The sequence below is a fragment of the Lathyrus oleraceus genome, chromosome 2 (assembly GCF_024323335.1).
Source record: "Lathyrus oleraceus cultivar Zhongwan6 chromosome 2, CAAS_Psat_ZW6_1.0, whole genome shotgun sequence".
Classification (NCBI taxonomy): domain Eukaryota; kingdom Viridiplantae; phylum Streptophyta; class Magnoliopsida; order Fabales; family Fabaceae; genus Lathyrus; species Lathyrus oleraceus.
The window spans coordinates 121,138,339-121,161,202 of NC_066580.1; positions in this window are offsets into that span (position 1 = coordinate 121,138,339).

A 22,864-nucleotide genomic window follows, 5' to 3' on the forward strand; every position below is an offset into this window, starting at 1 on the left:
TCTTCAACTTTCATGTTGGGCAAAAATTCATTTGAAGCTTGTATCATGATGTAAGTTTGAGGATCAAGACTTTCCATTTTTGGTAAGTTTCAGTTACAGGCCCAGTTTCCATTTTTGGAAATTTTTGCTCTGGCTTCAAATTCTTCCATGATGGTGTTTGACATGATATATGAGGACTATTTGGCCATGAATGAGCTCTCACAAACCAATTCCAGTCATCAAATCACTGATTAAATGGACAGTTGACCAACAGTTGACTTTTAGGGTTTCTGGCTGACTGCGCATTGATTGATGACTTCCAAACCCTAATTCCTTGAGAACTTGACTTCAAATGATGTCCCAAGTTGTATGAACTCTTGATTATTGATCATGGTGCCCAAATCCCACAAGAATGGCCACCATCCACTGCTTTGACTGACTGTTGACTGTCTAGGGTTTTTGACTGTCTGTGTGTGAACTGATGACCTCTGAGCCTTCAACCCTTGACTTGAACACTTCAAATGGACCCCCAAGTCATGTGATCTTGTTGGACAAACCCTAGGGCCTTGGCTCCTTGAGAAATGCACTTGCTTGCTTGGTTGACTGATCTCCTGATCAGTTTGACCTAATTCCTTGATCGGCTTGCACTTGAGGCAAAAGAGGCAATGCAATGCTATGCAATGGACCATGATATGCTATGACCTAATATGAAAATGTATGTACAATGATAGGTGCAAATTTGAGGTGCTACAGCACCAATTCTGGAAAAATCACCATAAAATACTAGAGATCAAGAGGAACAAAGTGCAAAAAATCCCACATCAATTGGACAAATATTGAATGACTTATGATTTTTGTAAGATTGGCATATGAAGTGAAATAAAAATTGAAATAGAAAATGATTAAACGAATTAAATGGAATAATGGCAAAACGGTAAATATTTTGAAATCTGGCGCCTGGTCAAAACGATGCGTTTCACTTAAGTGAAACGCAGGCCAATCCGGTGGCGACACATGGACCAACACATGCTTACAAACAGCTAAACGCATGCAGAACGCGTTTGAATGGATCAAAATATTTCTGGACGACGAAACCCTAGTGTTCATCATCAGTTCATACGCGTTCATCACTCAAGAACAATTTCGTCCAGAAATTAACAAACAATACACCATTGGCTTCATCTTCTAACGTACATCAACAATATAACATCAATTTAACCTAAATCTCAATATCCAACACGGATCGAGCCAAAGAAGTTTCATCAATCAATCTTAAAATCCAGATATCTCTCTTAATACTTGATGAAATTTAAAACTACAAGGTTCAGCATGCTCGTGGATACAAGATCTACAAAAACCATAGCATAATTTCATGAATCGTGAGGATCGATTCCTGACCTGAGTTGGAATGCAGAGCTGGATTTGTGATTTTCTGGCCTTGTGAGGTTGAAACAGAAGCTCTATAGTGCTGAGGAAGATGAATGGATGATGGATCGTGGCTCAATTGTTCTGGATCTTGCTCCAATTTCCAACTGCCATTGGTGATGCTTGCTTTAACAGTCCAAGAAACAACACGAAAATGGAGGATTCTGGCTTCAATCTTCTTCAGAAATGGTGGTGGATGATGATTCAGTGAAGATCAATGCAAGTTCTATGAGAAAAAATTGCAGAAAAATGGAGAGAAAAAGTTGAGAGGAAAATGGAAATGGATCTAGATCTGGTTTGAATGAAGTGTTAATGATGAATTCAGTTAGGATTAGTAATATATAGCACCTGTTAATCATGACCTTAATCTAATTAGCCAAATGCCAATGAATTTAAGTGAAGTGCAAGTGTGATGCAAAATTGCTAATCCACCTCATGTGCATGAAACCTGTTGCTACAGTGCACGTTTTATGAACCAAACACACTCCAAATATCATGTAGTAGCCAAATGTGAAGCTTGGAAGTGTGAAAAATGCTTAGTTCTCAAAATGGACTTTTTCCCTCCAAATTCAAATTCAAATCAAGTGAAAAATGCCATTTTTGTGTGATGATTTTTGATGAAATGTAATGAATGATTATGATAGAGCATGTTAGACCAAGATTGTAGCAAAAAACCCCACTCCATTTGGCCAATTGGTGTGAAAGTTATGCAAGCTTGAACTTCAAATTTCCTTGACAATGATTGGATCATAACTTGCCAACCACACATGAGAAATGGATGTTATTGGACTTTTTGGAAAGGTGAGAGCAAGATCTTCAACTTTCATTTTGGACAAAATTTCATTTGAAGCTTGTATGATGATGTAAATTTGAGGAGAAGATCTTTCCATTTTTGGCAGTTTGAAATTACAGGTCACTTACTATTTTTGGAAACTTTTCACTTGACCTCAAATTCTTCAATGTTGATCTTTGACATGTCAAATGAGACTTGTATGGACATGAATGAGGCCTCTCAAACCATCTCTCACCTTCAAATCCATGATTTCAGGCACAGTTGACCACAGTTGACTTTCTAGGGTTTCAGATGAAATTCAGCTTGACTGTTGAGCTTTGATCATCCAATCCTTGGACAAACCACTTCAAAATGATCCCTAGATCATATGAACTTGATGAGTCAACCCTAGGGCTTTGCTTCAATAGGATATGCATTTGCTTGCTTCCACAACTGATCCTCCTAACCAGTCTTGACTGATGACTTGCACTTGGGCAAATGGACAATGCAATGCTATGCAGTGGACAATGTAATGTTAATGACCTAATCATGAAAATGTATGTACAAAAAGGTAGGTGCAAATTTGAGGTGCTACAGGGGTTAGCAGGTACAGCGAGAGGGTCTCGCGGAGTGATTAACTTTCTATCAATCAACGATGGATAAAGTTCATCATAAGTCATTGGAATCGGATCAAAGGTGATCCTCTTCCTCTCGTAGCTGGTGCTGGCATTGTTGTTATTGCGAGGCTGGTAGGCTTGTTGTTGCGGACGCTGCTGTTGTTGCTGATATTGCTGAGATGGTTGTTATTGATAATGTTGGGCTTCTCTGAAAACAGGTGCTATATGAGCCACCTGATGCTGGTTGTTATTGGGGCGGGTGATCCTCCTCTTCACAGAGGGTCTTCTCTTGACATGGGAAGACACAGCATGTGCCTCTCCCTCCTTCTTCTTTGTAAAGCTTCCATATCTCTTTGCTGAAGAGCCTTCATCTCGAGTTAAACGTCCTTCACGGACCCCCTCTTCCAATCTCATTCCCATATTCACCATCTCGGTGAAGTCTGAGGGAGCACTGGCTATCATCTTCTCATAGTAAAATGAACTCAAGGTCTTTAAAAAGATCTTGGTCATCTCCTTCTCTTCAAGGGGTGGCACTATCTGAGCTGCCAACTCGCGCCATCTCTGGGCATATTCTTTGAAGGTCTCTTTCTCTTTCTGAGACATTGCCCTTAGCCGGTCCCTATCAGGAGCCATATCCATATTATATTTATATTGCTTGACGAAGGCCTGCCAAGATCGTTGAAAGAGCGGATGTTCGAGCTTTCCAGACCCATTTACCACCGGAGAGCGGCAGCGGACAGACTGTCCTAGAAATAGTGGATGAGCAATTGGTCATTATCGGTTTGCTCGACATCTTGCGAGCATACATCACAAGATGGATGAGAGGACATGTTTTTCCCTTATACTTCTCAAATTCAGGTACTTTGAATTTAATTGGGATCTTCACGTTGGGCACAAGGCACAACTCAGCAGCACTTTTACCAAAGAGGTCTTTCCCCCTCAGAGTTTTCAGTTCCTTGCGAAGCTCAAGGAATTGGTCTTTCATATCATCCATCTTCTCATAAACATCTGGACCTTCAGATGGCTCAGAGTGGTAGGTGGTATCTTCAACTCTTGGTAATATGTGCACGACGGGAGGTGGCACTGATAGGACCGGGCTAGATGCCGACAAAGAAACAAGAGTGGGAGCAAAACCTTCTGGCATGAAATTGGCAGGCATTCCCCAAGGGAACCCGACCGACATAGATGGCGCAAAATGGGCTGTTGCAGCAGGCACAATAGAAGTCACGATCTCATAAATGACCGTCCTCTGGGGAGGAGTTGCAGGTGTTGGAGAAGACTGGCTCTGAGCGGCCAAGAATGACTCCATCAGGGCAGTCAATCTGGCTACTTCTTCCTTCAGCTCGCGGTTCTCTTGTTCCAAATGATCCATCAGTCTCGAAGTGTTGGCTCTGGTGTAGTACCGGTGAGTCAGCTTGTCTTCAAAATAAATGAAGAACACAGAGTTAGACCATAGGACCAGAAGCCGGGAACAAAACCTGCTTATGCACATGATGCATGCAATGCTTGTGCATATGATTTGTTTTTATTTGTCAAGGGAACTTTTAGAGTTCTATTTGCAAACATTGGAAATATTAAACATTTATGGAAATATTTCGTCAATAATATCTGAGAAAAAGGTTTACATCAAAGAAGTACATCACGAGTAGCTAAAAAAGTACAGGAGAGAAGGAAAATGATTATCCTATGGATCCCTAAAAACAATCATGTAAAGCTCGGGACACAGGAAGATAAGATGCACGAAGCCTCTTAACCTCCTCCTCATAGGCTGTCTACATATCTGCCTTCTCCTTGGCGAGTCAATCGTACTTCCTCTTCCAAAACTTGGAAGACTGAGGAAGTAGAGAAGTCCATGCATCATTAGGATCATCAATAACCTGATGCTCGAGAAACTCAATCAAAGCATCCTTCTCCTTGATTTACTGAAGCAACTCTTCTCGTTCACGGATCCAAGCACGTGAACGGTCTTCGTCTCTCAACTCCTCTACTCCTTGGTCAGGGAGGGTTGAAGGCCCAACCGCAACCAAAGGTGTAGGTCTCGGATACTTGTAAGGCATGAGGTATTCAGAAGCTCTCCTCCTAACCCAAGCAGTGTAAGGCTCCAAAGCGACACAGTTCTTCAGACCTAGCTCCTTCCTTCCTTTCCTATGGATCTTGCGCCAAGTACGGACCATCCTGCCCTTCAAACCCTGGGGATCTTTACCCTCCTGAAAGAATACACCCTCTAACAGAATGTTATTGGGTTTATCCTTTAGGGGGAACCCAAGCTGACGATGTGCCAAAACGGGGTTGTAGCTAATCCCACCACATGTACCAAGAAGAGGCACATTGGAGAATTCAACACAAGAGTCAATAATCTGCACACCATCATACACATGGTTGTACCAAAAGATATCATCATTAGTGAGAGACATAAGTCTTGTGGACCACCGTAGACATCCTTTGTTCTCCTTGAAGGCGACCGTCTGCAGTAAGTGAGAAATAAACCATTTATACAACAGAGGCAAACAACACACAATGGCACCACCACCCTTTGCATTCCTCATATGCAAAGAGAAATAAGCGTCCCCTAACAGAGTCGGAACGAGATTAAGGGTAGAGAAAATCCTAATAGCGTTCACGTCCACAAACTTGTCGATGTTGGGGAATAGTACTAGCCCATAGATGAGAAGTACAAATATGGCCTCAAAGGCATCCTCACTCGTGGCCTTCCCATACATGGTAGCTTGAGCAATGAGGAACTCAGAAGGAAGACCTCGAATTCCACCTTTGGTAGTCATATGAGCACCAACCAGAGTTTCATCTATATGCAACATATCAGCGATCTCTCGAGAAGTAGGAATACTCTCCAAGCCACTGAACGGTAGCTGGTCTAGAATAGGTATACCCACAAGGTAGGCATACTCCTCAAGTGTAGGCAAAAGCTGAAAATCCGGAAATGTGAAGCAACGGTACAAAGGATCATAAAACTGCAGCAATACACTCATCAATCCTTCGTCCACTTGAGTAGTCAGAAGAGAAAGAAGCTTCCCAAAACGAGCCTTGAAACCCAAGGGATCTAGCACATAGGATGTCAAATTCCTTAACTCTTTCAAGTCGGGTTGTCTGAAACTGTACTTCTTTGTATTCCTTCTTTTTCTTTCCATGTCTGAAAATTTGCAAATAAACCTCTTAAGTTCCTTGAAAATTTGCTTATTATTGATGATATGGATGCAAATGAGTGCGTGAATGCATGGATGCAACAATCACACTCAAGGATCAAGCAAATCACACCAAACAAAGGTCATGGGATGGATCATGTCATCCTTAATATCAGTCATCCATTTTGGTGGATTATGGTTTACACCTTATCAACATCCAAGTTCCATTGATATTAAGGATACATGAACGGATCAACCATGAATCAAGGGTTTGTTGCAAGTCACGAGCATGGAGTCTCGGTTAAGAACCACCCAAAGGGAGTGTACTAGGGTTTAAACCTGCCAAACATGTTCTACAAAAGGTTCCCATAGTCATCATCCCATCTTTCGGATATTATCAGAGAAACGACTACTCGTATCCCAAAAATATTCTCAAGAGAGACTCTTATGAGTGTAGTATCGCGTAACAATCGTATCAAATCTTACACTTGAACGACTTTCGCACTACATCCTAAGAATAGGCCAAGAGGGGCTTGGTAAACTAAGGTCCTTGGCTTCTAAGGTCTATATTGGAAAGAGTAATGTCTAACCACAACTACTTGTGTGACATTATTGATCCCAACATGACCTCCACCAAGTGAATGGGATTGCAAGTCAACTTGCTAAGGAATAACTCCACACAAGTCAACAAGACTATGCCATTCTCCTATCCTAAGTGCACTCGAGTTCGGGTATAGAACTCATCTCACAAGGATCACCAAGCATACAGGGAATTAATATTCAAGCAATTCAATCATTACATACAATACAGTAATCCCAAATTACACAAAAATATGTCACCAAACAATATACAATACAATACAACAAATATGAAAAGTAGGCAAAACCCACTAGGCAATACTTTTGTTCCCTAGCAGAGTCACCACTTTTCTGTAGCGGGGTATTCGTTACCATTAGAGATATTGACTAAATCCAAGGTAAATCATACAAGTCGAGTCGCCACCGCACTTCTATTTATCCAAAGGAATGGTTAGAAAGCGAACAAAAACCTAAAAGTTTTATCAAATCAAAAACTAGTAAAAATGTCAGAGATCTGGGTAAGGGGGTTGGTTATGCAATGGGAAGGTTTTAAGCACCCAAAACATCCTAGGTACTCCTAGGGAGCCCTTTTCATACTTGTTGTAAGGTTGGTATTTGGTGAAAATTTGTTTGTGCAAACATGATTGAAGAGATGAGAAGAGAAGATACAAGTTTATTTACATTTTGTGTTTGGATGGATAAACCCATTGCCTACGTACCATCTTAAAAAAGATTAGGATCAAAACCTCGTAGTTCGGGGTAAAAATCTCAAAATGAGTTGGTGAATTGATTGGTCCAAAAGCCTTAAGGTCTTTTGTTATCCAAGGGAGAAAACTCAACCTAAAACCACAAATCCACCATGTGAGGATAGCTTCAACATGCTAGTGAGGGGTTAACCCTATAATAAGCATGGAAGGCTCATTGTCCATCACTAAGGATACAGGTGAGTATTACATCTACCTCAAGGATAACTCAAACCTAATAGCTAAAGGTTATGAAAATTTTTTAATTAAGAGAGTGGCCATTGAAACCACAAAAGTCATTTGAATGGGTTATACTTACCAATAGGAAGTATTTACAAAATATGTTCAAAGTTGATTTAAAAGTTCAATTCAAAATAAGTGTTAAGAAAAGAAAGTTTGAAAAATCAAAAGCATAAGGCTTAGGTTTCTAATGTTTGAAAAGAATGTTAAATGTTTGCACAAAAGTTTTGGCTTGGGTTAGAGTGGAGGAAAGAAGAAGAAAGGCTAAAGTCCTAATCATACAAGAGGTAAGAGATAAGAAACAAAACCACAAATGGAGTTCCTCTCTTGAGATCATATTGATGATCCAAGTAGCTCCCATCCTTTGGAATATGCAAGTAAAATAATAGTAAGCTCAAGCAATCAACAATCAATTTAGCTCTTAGAAAGTTCCTCAATGGCTCTTAGATCTCTCTCTTCTTGGAAGCTCATGGCAATGGTTCCTCACTTAGGCTCAATGTTGGAATCCCTAGCACAAGAACACACACATTAAAAAGTTCCGTAATGCAATCAAAGAATGGACAAGAGTGAGTTTAAAGGTTTAGTCCTTTTAATCCATCTTCACATTAAGATCCTTTTACTCCAATTTGCATAAGGAAAGTCCTAGAAACTAAGTCCATTTGTCCATTTCTTTGCATTTTGGTCCACAACAAACAAAACAAAAGCACAAGCACAATAATATATACACAATTATATGCTCAAGTGAGCAAAAGGCAAATTGCATTAATATAAACATGTGCTCAAGTGAGCAAAGGGCAAATTGCATTAACATAAACATGTGCTCAAGTGAGCAAAGGAAAAAGCAAATGAATAATATGTACAAGAATAGTAAATTGCATAAAAGTAAAGAGAAAAAAGTAAATGTTAATAGTTAATGGTTAATGTTAGTAGTTAGTGTGCCATAAGGCAAATTTAGCGCTATGTTAAGCAATCGTAATTGGACTTATGTAGAAGTCACAACTATCTGAGGCCGGTCAATAATAATGTAGGCAACAACACAAGTTAGAAGTCTTGATTAGTGAACCAAGTTCCAACAACTTGCCATGCCAAAAAAGAAGAAGAGGAATGTGTAAGACCCCAATTTTGTCCCTAAGATCCCTCATGGCATCATACCATATCATATCATTGCCTCAAGGATCTTTGTGCACCTTTGCTTCCCTCCTAGTGGGTGGGACCTTTTGTGAGTGTGGTTCTTGATCACCAGGCATGTATTGTATTTGTATATCATTGCTTTTCATATGTTTACTAACCAAAAGTACAAAAATATTGTCAGCTAACCTTGTTACTTGCAGATGAAGCAAACTAGGTCAAGACAGTTAAATCAGTCATTGAGCAATGGATAGTGACCATTCTTGAAGAATTTGGGCACCATGATTATTCATAAGAGATTCATTTAAGTTGTGATATCATTTTGGATCAAGATCTCATGTGAAAGAGGCTTGGAATTCATCAGAACATGGCTCAGTCAACCAAAACCCTAGCAAAGTCAACTGTGGTCAACTGTGCATTTAATCAGGGATTTGAAGGTGTGAGATGGTTAGAAAGACCTCATTCATGTCCATATAAGCCTCATTTGGCATTTCAAAGATCAAGGTTGAAGGATTTGAGGTCAAACAAAAAGTTTCCAAAAATAGAAATGACCTGTAATTTTCACCTGCCAAAAATGGAAAGTTCTTCTCCTCAAACTTTCATGTCCAAGAATGCTTCAAATGAAATTTTGCCCAACATGAAAGTTGAAGATCTTGCTCTCACCTTTCCAAAAAGTCCAAGAACACTCATTTCCCATGTGTGGTTGGCAAGTTATGATCAAATCATTTTCAGAAAAAGTTGAAATTCAAAGTGCCATAACTTTTGAATGGAAAGGCCAAATTGGTTGATTCTTTTTTGAGCAAAACACATTTGATGTGTACTATCCAAATCCATCATCACATTTTATTAAAAACCATCACATAAAAAGGTCATTTTTCAAGTGAACCATTTAAAATTTGGTGGGAAAAATAGTGATTTTCAAAAATACATGGGATTTTCATACTAAACCAATTCAATTCACTTCTAAACATGATTTGTGACTTGCTTCAAAGGAGAATTGACTGTTCCATTGGTTCTAAGTGCAAAAGGGCAATTTGGCCAAAATGCATAACATGTGCAACTTGCTAATCACTTCCAATTTGTGCTAATCATGATTAAGGCATTGGATTAACAAGACTATAAGAGCCTAATCATAACAGAAAGTTCAGATCCACATTCACAATCTCAGATCAAACTCACAAATTTCTCAAATTCTCTCAATTCTCTCAATTTTCACTCACACTTTTTCACTGTGATTCCTCAAAATTCTTCATCATTTGTACTGGTTCTTGTAGTAATCTTCATCTGCAGGTGGATTTGAAGATCTATTTGAAGCTATCATTGGAAGAATCGTGAAGAATCCTAACTGTTGCATCTTGAGCTTGCACATGGCAGTTGAAGATCCAAGCTGATCCAGGAGGTTTTGAGCTAAAGCATCGATTCCTTTCATCTTCCCTTGCATCAATCAGCATTTGTTTTGGCAATTGGAGTCTTGAAACAAGCTGAATCAAGAACTGCATATTCATAAGGTCAGATTTCGAATTCTCTAATTGCTAGAATTGGCATGTGGTTTAGGTAGATCGTGGAACATAGAGCTCACTGCAACTTAGATCTTAGATTTTCATTAGGTATTGATGAAGATATGTGGATCTGAACATTTGGATGTGAAACTTTCTTGGCTCGATCCGTGAAGCATGAGTAGATTTAGGTTAAATGCTTGTTAGATTAATGATCTACATGATGTGATGATTCGATTGGTATATCGCTTGCCTGTTTTTGTGATGATTTGTTCATGAGCATGATGGTTGAGCAAGAACACGATGAACACTTTGAATTTTCGTTCCAGAATGCGTGTAGATCTTCATTGCCTGGCCTTGTTTCAAATTTCATGTTTCCCGCGTGCCTTGGCCATTTGCGCGCTGACACCTCACTAAATGAAACGCAGCGTTTCATTTAGTGAGCGCTGTATTTACGAATTTGCCACTGCATCATTTATTTTTCATTTTATGTTTAAGTGTTTATTTCATTTTGTGATTGCAACTTCAAAAAATCATAAAAACCTCATGGATGATCCAAATTGTATGGGGATTTTTGCATTGATCTCCATTTTTCCTCTAGTTTTTTTATGAGCATGATATCACAAGTTGTGCACGACTGTGTTTTATTTTGGTCTAATATCTTTGTTCATGTATGTTTCTTGCATATGCTTTGCCATTTCATTCATGAAATCTTGATGCTTGCTCCAAAATGTGTGAAATTTTACATGTGCATTCTAGACTCATTCCTGGTGATTTTGGTATATGGTTTGCTAATTTCTCATTTCTGGATTAGGAGATATGATGTGATCTTCATGAGTGTGACAATGTATGTCACACTATGCTTTGTTCATGTTCTTGATTTTAATTTCTATACTTGTGCTATGCTAATTGAGATGGATTTTTGCATGATTGATCTTATGAATGTTGAGAATACATGTGAATTTTTCTGGAATTTTTAGATGCATTTTCAATTTGTTTGATATTTTCCTTTGCTGTTTGGTCATTTGTGAACTATTGTTGAGTGCTGAACTTCCATGTTTTGTGAAATCCTTGTGCCTTATCACATGAGCTTGAAATTTTATACAGTGCTCCCTAACATGTTGAAGTGTATCATGGCTTTGGTCTCATCCATTTATCATTTGTCCTCACTGTTTTACACTTGATTGAAGTTGATGCTCAATTTGATACCATGTATGAGCTTGTTTCTATATGCTTTGATTTGTTGATTTTCATTGACTTGGTTCCCATTATCCAAATGCCATGAAATTTGATATGATGCTCACTGAATGTGTCCTGTTTGGACTTGAATTTTCTTGGAATTTATTGAGCTATTTTGATATTGGTTTGAGTGTGATCATTCTGTTAGCTCCAATGTGATTCCAAAATGCATAGTTTGACATGTTTTGTGTATGGAATGGATTTGGTGTATAGTTTTGATATGAAACCAATGGGATCCTATTCTTGATTGATAAACCTTAATTTTGACCTATTTTCACTTGCTGTTTTGAATTTTTGACCTCCTCTTGACCCTAGGCTTGTCCTAGTGGTCTTACTTCTCATGTTTGAGTTTGACTTTTCAGGTTAAGAAGCAAATGCTTTAAGGAGATCAATTCAAGTTGATTGATGTTGGGTTATTTGATTGTTATGAACTAACTTGTTTTATTTTGTAGGATGCTTAGCTCATTTGCCTTGAGCTTTGTGCTTTGCACATATGAATAATTGTGTTGACTGTTGGTTCTTATCTGTTTGTTTTGACTTTATAATTGGGATACTGATTATATTTGATTGATTTCAGGTACCATAGTTGCTAATAGTTCTTTGAGAACTTGCATTGCTTTGCTTGATAGCATTTGCATTGAGGTAGAATCTCTTGTCTCCATGTAGTTTGGAAGACCTGGCTTGTTATTTAGCCAGGCACCTGTCTGAAGTCCTCCTTAAGAGGCAATGTCTCTGTGTGTTTACATTTGTCCCCAAGCAGGTGAAGTCCTTTTAATAAGGCAATTGGTAGACAAAAGAGATATGTAGCCTATCTCCTACTATTCTGTGAGTCACTCACCTTGCTCACACTACTTGTGTTGATGCATAGTGAGTAAAAGCCCAAGATCTATCGAGTCTTTGACTTGTGGAGAGAGTTCCCCCTTTCTGAACTCCCACACCTTCTGATATTCAATACTCTCTCTGACCAGAGATAAGAGTGATTAGGCACACCCCTCATATCCTTTCATCTGCTTCACCTTGGCTCTCAATGTCAAGGTTAAGAGCACCATTTACCCCATTCCAGTTGACTTTAATGTCTAACCCTTTGCTTGAGCCTGATTGCTTGGTTATAGTGTGTGATAAATGACCTTGTTTGATTATTTGCTTGATTCATATGTACATGTTTGCTTGCATGCTGTTGTGCATTTGTCATCATTGATTGTTCATTATTGCATGATCATCATTGCATATCTTTGTGACACATTTGTGTTCGCCCATTGAGGACAATTGTAAGACCATGTTCTTTGGCCATTGTTCCTATGATTTGGAAGGGATAGAGTGTAAGACCATTCCATTGGTCACTCATATCCTCTTAGTCTTGTGCTTCTGTTTGTTTGTTGTATGTGAGGATGCAATTATAAGTCCATGTTGTTGGCATTTGTATTCCTATGATCATTTTTGTGGAGGTTGGAATAAGCCCAGATAGATTGGCATCTGACATCCATATTTTGTTTTGTTTGTGAGATTGGAGTAAGTCCATTTATTGGCATCCGGTATCATTGTTTTATTTTAGGAGATTGGTGTAAATCCGTTTATTGGTATCCGGTATCCGCCTTTGTTTGTGAGATTGGAGTCAGACCATTTATTGGCATCCGGTATCATTGTTTTGTTTTTAGGAGATTGGTGTAAATTCATTTATTGGTATCCGGTATCCGCCTTTGTTTGTGAGATTGGAGTAAGACCATTGAGTGGCATCCGGTATCACCTTGTCTTTTATTTGCTAACTTGCTTTGTTGCTTCATTCCAAAGGACACACTTGAATCATCTTCTATATGATTTCAAGAGGTGAACTTCTAGGAAGTTTTACACTCCATCATCCATACCCTTTTTGTTTCAAAAATCCCTTCTCACTTGTTGACTTTTCAAACTTTGACATAGTTGTGCAAACATTCTCACCTCTTTCAAATTAGAAACCTGGACCCTAAGTCCTTGACTTTTCAAACTTCACTTTTGTTAATACTTTTTTGAATCAATTTTAATCATACTTTGACCATATTTTGTAAATACTCATAATCAATTAACTTCACCCATTCAATTGTTTTGTGGCTTTGTCCATTGTTAACATGTTTTCATACATTAGCCATAGGTTTCAATTCTCATAGTGGTTGATGTAAATCTCACCGCATCCTTAGTAAGTTGATTGTAAGTCTTCCATACTTATTATAGGGTTAAACCCTCACTAGTATGTTGAAGCTATCCTTGCATGGTGGATTGTTGGTATTGGTTGAGTTTTCTCCCGTTGAGAATGAAAAGCCTTAGTGCTCTTGTTTTAAAATTGAACCCACTGACAATTTGGTAATCTTTTAGCCGAACTACGGCGTTTTGATCTTTACCTTTGATGGAAGGTACGTAGGCAACGGGTTCATCCGTTCGAACACAAAAATAATTAACTTGTATATTCTTTTCTCATCATCCCATTCATGTTTGCACAATATGTCAAAAACAAATAAACATTTTTCATTCAACAAGTGTGAAAAGGGCTCCCTAGGAGTACCTAGGACGTGATGGGTGCCTAACACCTTCCCATTGCGTAATTTACCCCTTACCCAGACTCTCTGATCTTTCCATTAGTTTTCTACGTGTAAAACTTCTTAGGCTTTTGTTCGCTTTTTAGCCAGTCCTTTGGATAAATAAAAGTGCGGTGGCGACTCTATTTCTTTGTATACTTTGCTTATGGTTTAATCAATAAATCATATAGCGACGAATACACCGCTACAGATCTTGTATTGGTTTAAGTCCTTTGCATGATTTAGAAGGCAACCTATCCTTAATGCAAAGCCATTCACTTGATCATTTGATCAAGATGAATTAGATTTGAATCAAGGAAGATTAAACCTCCCTAATCAATGCTAACTTATCAACCTTTAACTCATGGATCCAAAAGAAAAGAAGAAGAAGGAGAAGAAGATGGATAATGGAAATGAAGAACATAAGGTGCATTAAGTAAAATGGAATGTACCAATCAACAAGTGTTGACCAATGACATTGAGGATCATGGTCAAACTATCAAAAACAGAAGTGGGATGAAGATTGGAAGTCAAGAAATGAACAAAATATTTTTTGGCATTTTAATATTTGAAAATGAAATTAAATTAAAATATTAAAGAAAGGTCAAACTTCAAATTCACTTCAAATCAACTTTAAAAAGTCCAAGTGAATTATCCCAAGTTCAACAAGGTCAAACAAAGTTTGACAAAAAATTTCAGCATTTTTAAAAGTCAGAAACTATTTTTAATCAATAAAAAATGAATAAAAATGACCTAATTGAACTAAAATCTCAAATAAATCTCAAATCAATTAAAAAATTGATGAGAATCTTTTTTCATAGATCTATCATCATTCAAATAGGTTAAGAAAATATTTTTGTATTTTTTGAATATAAAAAACTATTTAAAATGAATTAAAAATAACCAGAAAAGAGAAAATTCACAAAAAATATCAAATGACAAAATAAAAAATATTAAAAATCATTATTAGAAACTAGAATTAACAAGAGAAATAATGCAATTGGTCCCATATTTTTTGGAATTAAAATGAGAGAGTTATGAATTTTTGAAGTTAAATGAAATAAAAGAAATAAAATGGAAATTATAAAAATCAGAAAAAACTACAGCGCTTGGATGGAACCTCATTAATTGACATGTCCAATCTGATGGTCATGAAGCGTGCGCGTACCAAAGGCTCAAGTCAATGCAACCACACACTGAATTAAAATAAGTCATATCATTGGAGGGTGGAGATTAGATCTGGGAATCAGATCCAAGGGCTCACATGCAATCTGGCAATGAGACGATGGCCAGCGCCACCGTCTTCTCCGGTGAGCTCCGGCGAAGGTCAAAAAACACAGAGTTTCAAATGCTAACTAAAATGAGCGATCTAGGCACCGTTCGAAAGAGGAAGTGATGTACATCACTCCTGTACCACTCACTTCCACTCTAGATTCCTATTAAGAGAGAAATCAGAGATGGAAGCTTGATGGTGTTCATCATGAACTTGCTCGATTTCAAAAATTAAGCATACAGGAATGATGCCTCTATAGAGAGGACTTCAGACAACACAATATCAAGGCCAATAGATCAAAGAACAAAGAGATTCGAAGCAAAAACCAGTTGATCCACACCTTTGGATTGTGGAGCTTTGAGTCCTTTTCCTTGGTTCCTTTTGCAAAACAGAACTTCAATGGATCAAATGATGAAGGTTTAGGAACTTTAGATCTGAAAATTCAACCAAATGCAATTGAATTTCAGATCTGAATTTTTGGAGAAAATTGAACTTAGTTCCTTTGGTATGGTTGAGGATTCACTCTTGCAGCATTTCAGGCGCCCTTAGGTTGGTTAATTATGAAGCATAACACATGTATTTATAGCTGGAATTGGCTGAGCAAGTGAGTTTACTCGTGTGCATGGCAAATGGATTTCTTCTTGCATGGGCTTATGTGATCATATAGAAGGCCCAATGAAGATTGGAATGACCTGCTGAGCTCATATGAATTGCAAATGGTCGTGTACAAGAAGTGTAAACAGCTCATGCATGGCAATTTGAATGGAATTTCACAAAATGCACTTAATCTTCATGCCTTCGAAAACAGTGCTTCCAAACTCCAAATGCTACCTCATGAGTAATGGTTAGAATGCTCATTGCATAAAGAACAAATGATATGTTGATCAAAATTTCAATTGGACCTTGGAAATTAGTGAATTTTGAGTTTAAAGTGTAAGGTGCATAAGTAAAGTTTCCAAATTTGGCCAATGTTCAAACCCTTTTGTCTCAATGATGCAAGCTCCAAATTGAAAAACCCCATACATGAAAGTTGTAGATATTTTCAAGACAATGAAATTGGACTTAAATTTTGCATCATTTGGATTTTTGATGAAGAAGTGATGGGCACTTGAAGTTGGACTTTTTTCCATTTCAATGCATTTGGTCCAAAGTGACCTATAATGTTTTGCATTATCACATGTATTTCTTTTGAGATTTTGAAATTTTGCTCAACATAAAATTTGAATTAGACACAATAATATTTCCAATGCATTTTGTTCCACCTCAAAATCATAAAAAATGAATGAGTTATGTTCTTGGGAAGTTGACCCAAAATTAGGGTTTCAGTCAAAATGACCTATAATGTCTTGGAATGGATGATGACATTCCAAGCTTCAAATGAACTTTTGATGAACATTAAAGTTGTTCATATTGTCCTTAAGAATATTTTTTCTCTTGGGATCATCTCCATTTGACCAACACATAAAACGTTAGGTCTCAGTGTATTTCAAATTAGTCAGATGAATTGACTGATCAACTTCTCAAGTCCACAACTTATATCTTGATGAATTGATGATTGAGGGCACTCAAATAAGTTCAAATATGCATGGAATTATGAATTTAAGAACTTCCCTTGATTTTATTTGACCATGGGCTGAGGTTGCTTCAAGAGCAAGGTATAGTTGATGAATAGATGAATTAGGGTTTCCTTGGGAAACAAGCCTCAAACCCCTTGAATTGCTTTGATCAAAATGATGAATTGAGATACTAGGGAGACATATTTGATGGATGAGGGCTTTGGGAACCATTGCCATGCTTGCTTTCATCTTCTTTTGACTTTATCATTGCACAAAGGATCTCCTAGAAGCTTTGGACCTTGTGATTGCTCAAGCTACAAACAAAAGATGTTAGTGGCATATTTTTGTGCTTTTGATTAGTAAGAAATGAGAAAAAGCAATGATATACAATTCAAGCATGCTTGGTGAGCCCAAACCACTCACAAGAGGTCCCAACTCAAAGGCAAAGGGAACCAAGATGCTTAAGATTCTTGAGGCTATGCAAATGCAATGTTATGATGCCATGAGGGATCTTAGGGTCAAAATTAGGGTCTTACAGATATTATAGATTAGGATGACTGACTCATCAATCCATAATATTCTCAAGAGAAACTCGTTTTCGTGTAGTATCGCATAACAACTGTTATCAAGTCTACACCTGAACAGTCTTCGCACTACGTCCTAAATAGTCCAAGAGGGGTTAAATGTTCTACGGTCTTCAGCTTCTTGGACCCCAATTTAGAGATAGTAATGCCTAACCATAAATACTTGTGTGACATTTCCAAATCCAAAAGGGTCTCCACTGATTAGATGGATCTCAAGCCAACTTGTTAAGGACTACTCCACACAAGTCGAATATGACTATACCATCCTCCTATCTTAATTGCACTCAAGTTCGGGTTAGAACTTATCTCACCACTCAGAGATCACCAAACACAACAAGCAGATTATATCACACAAACAAATATACATACATCAAATACACAATTATATACACACAAAAAAGTAGGCTAAACCCACTCGAGACTACTCCCCAGTAGAGTTGCCACTTAATTTCTATAGCGGTAAATTCATGATCATCAAGCTTTGGATAAGCAAGACATCAAATAACAAGAGTCGCCACCGCGCTTTTATTGTTTCCAAGGGAAAAGGGAAAAGTACAAAAAAAACCCATAAATAAGAAGTTTTAAAATCAAAACTAATAAAATGCCAGAGATTACAGGTAAGGGGGTTGGTTACATAGAGGGAATGTGTTAGCACCCAAAGTGTCCTAGGTACTCCTAGGGAGCCCTTTCTTGTGTGCATATGTGTTTTTGTACAAATGATGTTTGCAAGCAAATAGAATTGGGGGATGAGAAAAGAATTCATTAATTATATTTTTGTGTTTGACAAGACCTTCGGACTTGTACCTACGTACCAACATAAAAATCAGGGATAAAAACCTCGTAGTTCGTGGTATAAATTTCAAAGTGGATGCTTTGCTTTTAACAAAAATTAGGTTTGAAAGGCACAAAGGCCTAAAATGGTTTGAATGAGTGTTAGTTCTTTTTGGCTTTTGAAAATTTTAAGTCAAGTATAGTTAAGTCTATTTACAAGTTTGATTAAGAAAAGAAGTTTAAAAATGCAATGACATAGGCCCAAAGTTTTTAGTTTGCAATATGGTATAGGTTTAGAAAACACAAACACAAGCGAATAAGTTTTTTTTTAAAGGAGGGAGAGATTTTGAAGTTTAAGAAGTGGAGAGAATATGAAGAGACTAATCCTAAGCGTAAATTTAAAAGTTAAGAGTTGAAAAGATCTGACCAATGGGCTGCAATCCAATAGACAAGAATGTCATATAGAAACCCAAATTCCCTTGGACATTAGAATCAAGAAACAAACAATGCACAATATATCAACTTGAAGAGCAAGGCATCAAATAAAGATAGCCACATCCAAGCTTAGAAACTTCATGATCTTCTTCAAATTTGCCCAAGTAGCAGGTGAATCTCAAGATGCCATAAGTCACAGGTTCAGAATAACAGCTTCACAATGATCATGTTGCAGATGAAGTCAAATGGATCTTCAATGGTGTATCAGATGAAGTTTCAAATCACAAGCACTTGGTTACATAAAATTTGGCATTGGCCAAGTCCTTTGCATAGGGAGTGTTGCCTAAATTCTAAGTCCAATTGTCTCAGACCAAACCAACGGTCCACACAAGATAGTTTTTTAGGGTTTTTTGTTCTTATTATGTACATTAATGGTCAAAGACCACATAAACAAACACAAACAAAATATATCACAAAATATGGTCCAAGTGGACAAAGTGAAAAATGACATTAACATAAACAATTAGAATGGTATGAATAATGGAAAACGAATAAGGCTTAAAAATAAACTGCATTAAAAGTAAGTGACTTGAAATTAAATGTTAGTTGTTAATGAGTTAGAAGTTAGTATTGCTTTTGCTTTTCTTTTTAAGTCATTCTTTGGAGAACAATCAACCCACTTATCACAAGTATGGATCCTTGAACCAAGACATCTTCCAAAGGAAGGAAAAAATGCAAAGTTTCCACACAATACCATGAAAGAGGGGAGACTTACAATCTCACTAACTAGAATGTTATGCCTTTTGTGTCAAAAATTTAGCGCAATGTTAAGCAATCGTAATTGGACTTATGTAAAAGTCACAACTATTTGAGGTCGGGCAATAGAATTTTGGTGTTAATGCATGTTAGAGACATAGTATAATGAACTATGATCATGAAACATACCACACACAAAAAGAATATGCAAAAGTGGGGGCCTAATCTCATCCATACTTATGTTGATTTTGCAATCAACTAGCCTTAGGATATTGAGATATCATAGGTTCATGACATAAATGCATAAAGAATGGGAATAAGATGAATAGGGATGGGAAATGGATCAAATTCAAATTGGACAAAGGAGGACTTTTACCAAATTAAGATCATTCATTCATTTTGGAAAATGGAATGTACATTCCATCAATCCCCTAAATCCAATGATATTAACTTAACAAAGTCAAATCAACCTTGACTAAGGCCCAACAACACAAGTCAAACTTACAAAGTCAATCAAAATGGCTCTACACAATTTATTTGGCATTTATTCAATTAAAAATACTAAAAATAATACATTAAATTAAATACGGTTGGTCAAAGAAATGACCATGGGATTTATCATAGGTCAAACACGGTAAAAGGACCTTGGAGAAAGTTTTTCAGAATTTTTGGAAACTTAAAAGTATTTTTAAACAATTAAAAATATTCACAAAATCAATTAAATCATGAAAAATATTAATAATGATCCAAAAAATAATTTTAATTCAAAATATGAAAGAGGATTTTATTTAAATTTTTTTGGTGAAATTCTCATATTTTTTGGATCAATATTGAAGTTAATATGAATTAATGAAAATCAAAGGAATAAAAACTAAAATCAAAAAATCAAAAAAACGTGGAACACTTGATCACTCTCATTAATTGAGGTGGCAGATCAAGTGGTCTGAAACACGCAATCCACGATGGTCCTTAGTCTGCGCGTCACAACAATGGTTATCTAAACCAACGCATATGATTAAAACATTTTAAACCAAATCAATGGTTCTGAATCGTGCCACATCACTGCCAGAGCTAAAGGTCGGTCATCTTCTCCGATGACCTTGGCCGGACTGGTTCAATTATCACCATGACTTAAATGAAAAAAGAGGACATGATCTGAAAGATAAAATGGCGTAGATCACGAATATCACCTCAATTTTAACTAACTCCAAATATATAGAGATATGTGGAGTTGAATTTTGAGGTGTGTCAACTGAGTTGCTTCGATTTGACCTCAAAGTAACTCAATCTTCTTGCCTACATTGGTAGAACTTCAGACAACCAAAGATCCAAGAGAATTGATGAGAATTGAGTAAGAATCGAAGAGAAGAAAAAATCTGGAAAATACCTTCAATGCTGTGCAGAACTTGATCTCTCTTGCTTCAATTCGTGTTTGATCTTGCTCCAATAGTTTGCAGAAGTGGCTTAGGATTGGTACAAAGCTTTGGATCCTGGAGTTTTTTAATCTCCAAACAGTGAGATTCAAACTCAATTTTCAAATGAAAATTCTCAGGTTTTCCTTTCAAATGTGAGGGTTTGAAGAGTGGAGGCAAAGCTGGCGCACAAGGGTCCTTTGAAATGAGCACAGAGGCCCTCTATTTATAGCAAAATGGAATGTTATTTGCACACTTGAAATTTTATCCAAATTTAGCAATGCCACGTTCATGCTTGCATGGGCGTGTACAGGCCTATGAAGCAATGCAATTAAGTCCAAAATCAACTGTACTGAGGTTTTAAACAAGCTTGAATGGCAAGGCAAGGTTATGTGATCATTTGAAGATTTAATTTTGCCAACTAATGCAGGCCTGTTAACACCATGCGCAAACCTATCAAACCTTGTCAAAAATGAATGAATTAGGACTCTTTCGAAAGCTTAGATCAAGAGGAACAAGCCTTATGTTGAACACTTTTAAATTTGGAACTTGTATCATCGTGAATTTTGAGGTGGAAGTTTGGAAATTTCAACATGTTGAAAATGTTTCTAAGTGTCAAGTCCCATACTTCATTATTCCACCTTTCTTAACTTTTTATGTGAGCTCCAAATGAGAAAAGTGTATTCATCAAAGTTGTAGATTCATGAAATACCTTCAAAATGGTCACCAATTTGACATTATTTGGATTTAGAATTAGTGAGTTATTCATTTTTGAAGTTGAGGAAAATCACTTGTTCAATGGTATTGGTTCAAAATGACCTATAATGTATCCTCATATCACATGCTCATAAAAGTTTATTTAGCTATCACTCCAAACATAAACGTTAAAGTAGACACCTTGAATTTGATTGTGAAACTTGGAAATATGTCATATCATAAAAAATGAGCAAGTTATGGCCTTGGGAAGTTGACTTTCAAATTAGGGTTAAGACAAAATGACCTATAATGTTTCAACATAGAAAATGACTTTCCAAGCAAAATTAGCTCTAGACCTTAACATGGACGTTATTTGGAATGTCATTTAGAGTAACTTTTCTCTTTAAATCATTTTCATATGATGAAAATTGTAGGAGATAGGGTCTAGGGAGACCCAGTTTTGATCATATGAATTCATCTGACCAACCACCATCAACCAACTTGCTAACATGCAATTCTATTGACTTTTTAGGCTCATGGTAGATCATATATGCATAGGATGATGAATTTTGAAGTATCCCTTGAGAAATTTTATCAATTGGTGAAGAAGCTTGTTGAAGAAGTTACTCAAGATACCCAGATGAACTAAGGTTTCCAAGGAAAACCAACTCCAAATTCTTGAAGAAATATTGATCAAAATAACATGTAAAGATCATTGAGACTCATATATGATGCTTAGAGACATTTTGGATAATTCCTTGGTTAGTGCTCTTAGCCATGAGGGTCTTAAACCCTAGATGTGAACTTGATAAATCAATGGTGATTATGCCCTACCTACAAAAGAGTTAGGCAAATGCAAAGATATATTTTTGGTATTTTGGTTAGTAAAAAAATGATAATATACAAGTATGATATAATCACATGGTGCTTGGTGATCTCCCCCAAAACAAACCCAATGAAAGCGGGATAAGGAGGATGCCAAGGTATGATCCCAAAGCTAATGCTTATGATGAAATTGCGTGAGGGATCTTAGGGTCAAAATTGTGGTCTTACATACTTCTACCAGTTAGGAGTTATCTGAATCAGAAATCCTCAGGATCCAATCTTTTGGTATTCCTGAAGATCAGATAGATCAACACGTGAGGTATCATGCTTCTGACTTTGGATCTTCTAGACAGTTATCTAGCAGAAATCAAGAGACAGACCCTTGAGATCTCCTCGAGCAGTATGTTGATTTGGGGATTAGACCTCCATCATGGGCTGTAATCATTTCTCCCCTATGCGTGTAAACTTGGTTAATATGCATCATTAATTTCATAACTTCTCAACTGCCTCTAACGCTGTCATTTTGCATGCATTTCGTGGTGTATTTATACTTTTCACTTATCACAATCTCACACTTTTACACTCACGCCCTACACAAACCCCCTGCTCTCTCTCTCTCTCTCAAGTTTATCATCTTCATCATCTTCAAGCA